Below are 6000 nucleotides of genomic sequence, written 5' to 3'. Positions count from 1 at the left end.
TGGCTTGCAATTCCACAAACTGTTTTAGCTCTAATCCACAGACTAATGTTCCTGCAGTTTCTGAAATAGGAATCTCCTAATCCTGGCATCTGAGACAATACTGCGTTCAGATGATAAAAGCCTGGGTTCATTTTCATTTTTCTCTGTTTACAAGTGTCAATTCCTTTGTGCTTTTCTCAAGAGGTTGGCTGTAGTGCACGGCTGGAATTAGTTTTCCTCTCCTGCAGAAATGTTAGTGATTTCAACTCCTTCTCTTTGTGTCTTTCCATACTTTTACTTCAGATGAACGGAAGACCTTTTAAGTGTACTGTACAAGAATCCAGAGTAACCATCCTTAGACAATACTATGAGCAGAAACAAGATTAACACTGCTTTTGCTCATTATAAAACAGTTTTGTTCAATCTCCTCTGTTGAAGGTGTAAGAATTCATTCAATTAATAATTGTAATAATACAATTGCAATAATTAAGTCAGTTTTCTGGCTTTGCATTGACTCACTCCCTCCCTCTCACAGATCAGCGGAGGCGGGATCCTCCAGCGCAGGGATGATAACAAACAGTTGGCACAGAGGAGAAAAGGAAATAACATGTTTCGGTAGTGAATTGCCTCTATAACCCAGGGGCTTCAGTACCACCGTGAATAAGTAAAACGCAGGTCCAAATCCTCAATCTAATACATAGTTTCTTTACACATAGGGAAACAATTCTAAGTGGGAAGGCAGAAAGACCCAACTCAGAGTTACTAGATTTTGAAATCACAGTCCTAATTACCTGCACCCCTAAAGAATATCTACTGAGCTATTGCTCTTTCTGGGGAAGATCACTCCTCAGCCCCTATCTCCCACTTGCCTTCCTTTAGCTCCTGAAATATTGTCCTGAACCAAAGACACTTTCTCTGATAAACTTTTTTTTTTTTTAATGTTTACCCTAATAAATGGATATTAAGAACTTGACATTTCCCAGTGGAAACCTAATTTGTCAGATTACTTCCAGCAAACTTTGGTGAGCTGTAAATGCGTCACAGCCACCCGGATTCAGCACCTGCCGCTCACGACACAGTGCCGGCAGCACTCACACAAACAAACAAATGGGTACAGGATTGATTGCAGGTCTGACTCGGACCATTTTCTCTGGCCAACATGTCACTGCCCACCTTCTCACTGCAGCAGTAACCAGACATGGTACGTGTGTCCAGAGTTAACTACTAACCACTCCTACTGCTTTTTATGTCTGTGTTCAATTGTGTATATTTTAGCGCAAGGGAAGAGCTTTGCAGAGGAAGACTTCAAAAGAATGACACTGCAGTTAATTCCTAAATATTCTCTGCTCTCAATCAATGCTTAGATGATAGTAGAGTGGATGACCAAGTGACCTATATTTATTGCTCTTTCCAGTTGGAGTTAATTGAAGGATTGTAATCAGGTATCTGTATCTGGAAATTCTTTACATTCCTACAGGCAGCGTGGCAGTGTCAGCTCCTCCCTGAACAGCAGAGAGAATATGATGCTGTGTCTGGTCACTGGAGTATGTGTAGGCTCCTCATGGTCCACTGAACGTCCACGCTGAGGTGTTGGCTGGACTGTACCACAGCTGCTTTCTGACCTGCAAATCCACATTCCTTCACGTGGTATCTAGAGCACAAATTTAGGGGAAAACCACACATACATTGCTGTGCACTTGGGTCTTGTTCTAATTTGGCATTAGACCCCACAATATATATAAAACATTAAAATAATACTATTTGTCCTGTCACTGTCAGTACTTATATTGCTATTTGGATGTATTTGCCAGTACAACCACCTGTGCTTTTCAACCTGTTTAACAACAACCAATTAGGAAGCTGCCAACATAGGAGATGCTGAGATATTACAGCAGAATGGCAGTGCAGAGAGCTACCGATGCTATCTGTCCAAGATAGAGACATGGTACTGTAGGAAGGGAAAGGTACTCCTGGCCCCTAGGGAAGCCTGGACTACAGGGCAGACAAGCAAGGCCATCTTTAGAGGAACAGCTAATACTGGAATATTTTTGCATTGTGTTGCATTTTGTAAAAAAAAAAAAAAAAAAAAAAATTAAAAATAAAGGAAAGGAAAAGAAAATGAAATTTTTTCTTCCCCAGAAAGTTTTGTAATCTACAGAGAAAAATAGATGTTGTCCCAGTTTATGGAAAGTAAAACTTGAGTTATAATTACAATAAAATGACTTAATTCACTATCTTTAGCAAAGGAAGGAGGGAAAAGAGAAAACTAAAAGCAATGTATTTCAAGAGGGCAGACTTCAATAAACACTGTAAATTGGTGGATGAGATCTCCTCGGAAACAAGTTGAAGTGACAAAGGAGTCCAGAAGAGTTGGCAATTCTTTAAAGAAATGACAGTGAGGGTACAATCAGAAGCCATGCCAACATGAAGGAAGGATAGGAAGTGTAATCAGAAAACAATTTGGCTAAACCATGAGCTCTTCAATGACCTGGAGCTAAATAAAATGTACAGGAAGTGAAAACTACATTGAAATACTAAAGACAAGTACGAATGAATAGCATAAATATGTGGGGAAAAATTCAGAAAGGCGAAGGTACAAAAAGAGAGGAAATTAGCAAAGGAAGCAACACTCTTTCTGTAAGCACATTTGCAGTAAAAAGAACCCCAAGGAAAAACAGTGGTTCACTGCTAAACGGAGAGAACAAGTTCCTGCCAGATGAGTCCCAGAAAAGTGAAATGTTTAGTGCCTTTTCTATTTCAGCCTTCACTGGAAAGGTCAGCTATGACTAGATGGTTGATACAACCAAGGGGCAATAACTCAGGTTACAACAAGGGAAGATCAGATTAGAGAATACTTAGATAAAGTAGATGTTTCCAGTTCAGTGGGGCATTAGGACATTTATCCCAAGATACTTAAAGAACAGGCAGAAACAATCTCACAGACATTAGTAAATCTGATAACTCATGCAAGATGAGTAGGGTCGGAAGACTGAAGAAGAGCCACCAGCAGACCACCTATCTGTATGAAGGAGTAATGAAGGAGCCAGGGAATTATCAGTCTGACAGTCTAACTTCATTCCTGGAAAAATACTGGAACCAAATAATCTAACTACTTGTAAGCACATAGGCGGTATCAAGGAGAGGAGTAGCAGCCAACATGGATTTGTCAAGAACAAATCATGTCAAACCCATCTAATTCCACTCCACAACAGGATAACAAGCCTTGTGGGTAGGAGAGGAAAAGAAAATGTCATACATCTTGACTTTAGTGAGGCTTTTAACACCGTCTTACGTGATATTCTCATAAGTAAACTAAGAAAACATAGTCAAGATTAAACTACAGAGAAACCAATGCAAAGCTGGCTGGAAATCTGCATTTTCAGAGTAATTTATCAATTATTTGGTGTCAAAAAGGTAGGGGTTGTGTCAGGTGGGAATCAGAGAGGTCCTAGGTCTGGTAAAGTTAAATATTTTCATGAATGATGAGGAAGAAGGTATAAGAGGGTGTTTGTTGCATTTACAGATAAAAACAAGCTCAGGCAGGCAGCCTGTAAATACACTGAAGGATAGAACAGGAATCAGAAAAATTGTGAAAAATTAGAGAGGTGACCTGGAAAAATGAGACCAAATTTGATAAGAACAAGTGGAATATATTCATGTAGGTGAGAACAAAAATTTGTTCAAATACAGAACAAAGAACAGCTGGAGAGACAAGGCAATTTGGGAATTATCGTGAATCACAAACTGATCATGAGTCAACAATGTAAAGCTGTCATTAAAAAAAAGCAAATATGACACTGCCGAATACAAACAAAAATGTCATCTGTAAGACATGTGAAACATCCCTCCTGCCCTGCTCAGCCCCACGGTACTGCGTGCAGCTTCAGGAAGCACTGAGCGTGCAGCAACAATGCGATGTAGAGAAAAACGTGACCCAGGAGGAAAGAACTGGGATTGTCTTGGACTAGGGGAAATCTGAGAGGAGACATGAAAAGAGTCTTGAAGTACTTGAGAGACAAAAGGAATAAGCTTTTCTTATATGCTGAGGCTAGGATAATATATATGAATTTTAATTGTAACAAGAAATTCAACATTAAAAAATTAATTTAACAAACATCTGTCAGAAGTAATTTAGGTAGAGGTGATCCTAACACCGAATAGGTAGATAGATTTCAAAATGTTCCTTTTATCCATCTTTTCCTTCCATGGCACACTGTGGATTTCAGGGACACAGGTCACGGATGATTAACCAAAGTTCACATGGGGCATCTAAAATCAAGCAGAAAATTGAAGCCTGACCTTAACAACGCCGGTTCATGTGTCGTTACCTCAGAATATCTTCCTCTCTCTCAATAAATAGATTACACATGTAGAGTCTTTATGCAACAAATGACACGTTAAAACTTTTTCATAGAGTAAAGGGAATAGCATTCGCATTGATTGTTTTCATTTCTATTTTTGCTGTCTCTGTTATCACAACACAAGTGAAAAGGAGGTGATGCCAAAGCTGAGTTTTCTGGTGGAAAACACATTACAAATATACAAATACACCATTAGACTTCTGCATAATTGGATACTAGTTGATTAAAGGTCACTAACTAAAAGCATTTTGACACAGGCCTGAAAACGGCTTAACTCCCTCATGCAGCATGTGTCAGTACAGAACAGAGAAATGACACATCCAGTTTATTATGCCACATTTACAATTTAGGATGGATTATTAGTGACAATATTGCTTTTATAGAGAAAGCAAATGCCATTGTTTTTATTAGAAATGCTGTGAATAACAATAATAGCCTCCTTTGCTGTGTTAATAATACACTCCTACCCAGTAAATATTGGTTAAATAATTAAGTGAAGGATTTTTTTTTCTTTCCAATCCCCCATGCAATTTGCTTAATTTGATAGATTTTAATTGGAAAAGTGAAGACTTGGTTAATATTTAAAAAACAAATAGTTAATCATGCTCTTTTGCACTGCCTATGTGTATCGGCTCCATCAGAAGCAGCACGTTGTTCTAGAGGGACGGCCAAATTAGAATTGAAGCACCAAAGACACCAAATGGTATTTTCAAAAAATGGACTTTTAAAGAACATGTAAGTGCTTTCCTCTTTCTGAAATGAATTAGGGTCTAAAATACTCTCAAATCCCAACCCGTTCCCTGTGCGTATTTTTGGTGCATATATTCTCTGAAAGTTGTGGGAATTGAACGTCTCACTGTTTAGATGCCTTTGACAGTTCCACTCTGTATTTAAATAACTTAGTAAAGCTCTCCTGGTTTAATAACTGCTGATTAAGCCTGAAGTGGATAAAGGAAATCAGACACAGAATGCCACATATACACCTAATATATCCGTTTACGGGTTTCCTGAACAGTTTAGTACTCTCTTATACTTTTAATCTAAAGTAGTTCAGCTTTAATCTGAAATAGTAGTTATCAGTAACACTCATAAATCATTTTCTGCAAACAGCGGTGGCAGGGAAAGGGGTTTCCAGTTCTCTGCAGCTCTGTCAAAATGTTTGTAGAAGTAATTCACACTTTTAGTAACTGAACCTGTGAAAGTTTTGCAATTCGCTTCAAATAAAATCTCGGTAAGTGAAAGGCTGACTCCTGCCCTCTTTTTTTTTTTTCTTGTGCAGGGTGATTACAGCAGTAGGTTTGCTTTATGTAAGAGACAATAAAACTAGACCTGGTTAGTTATTATGAACTTGGTGTTTTTTAAAGATTATCTGAGACTTGAACACTTTATTCCCATTAAAGGTAAGAGAAACTGGGCGTTCGAAACCCCTTGACGACTTTGAAATTTCCAGCCAGCTCCTCTGAATTCTGCTGAGGGACTGACTCTGTATATATTCACGCAAATCCTATTAAAGTCGGTGGAAGTCACAAGGATGTCTCTGGGGCAGAGTGGGACCCCCTGCTATCTAGTCAGTGCAAATTAACAGCTGGGAGTGGAAGGAATGTAAAAAAGCAAAATCTCTTCACAGAGCCACATTGATATGCAAGGGATTTGCTTGTCA

The sequence above is a fragment of the Vanellus vanellus genome (assembly GCF_965231255.1).
Source record: "Vanellus vanellus genome assembly, chromosome: 2".
In the NCBI taxonomy this organism is placed as follows: Eukaryota; Metazoa; Chordata; class Aves; order Charadriiformes; family Charadriidae; genus Vanellus; species Vanellus vanellus.
This window is presented reverse-complemented; position numbering follows the sequence as displayed.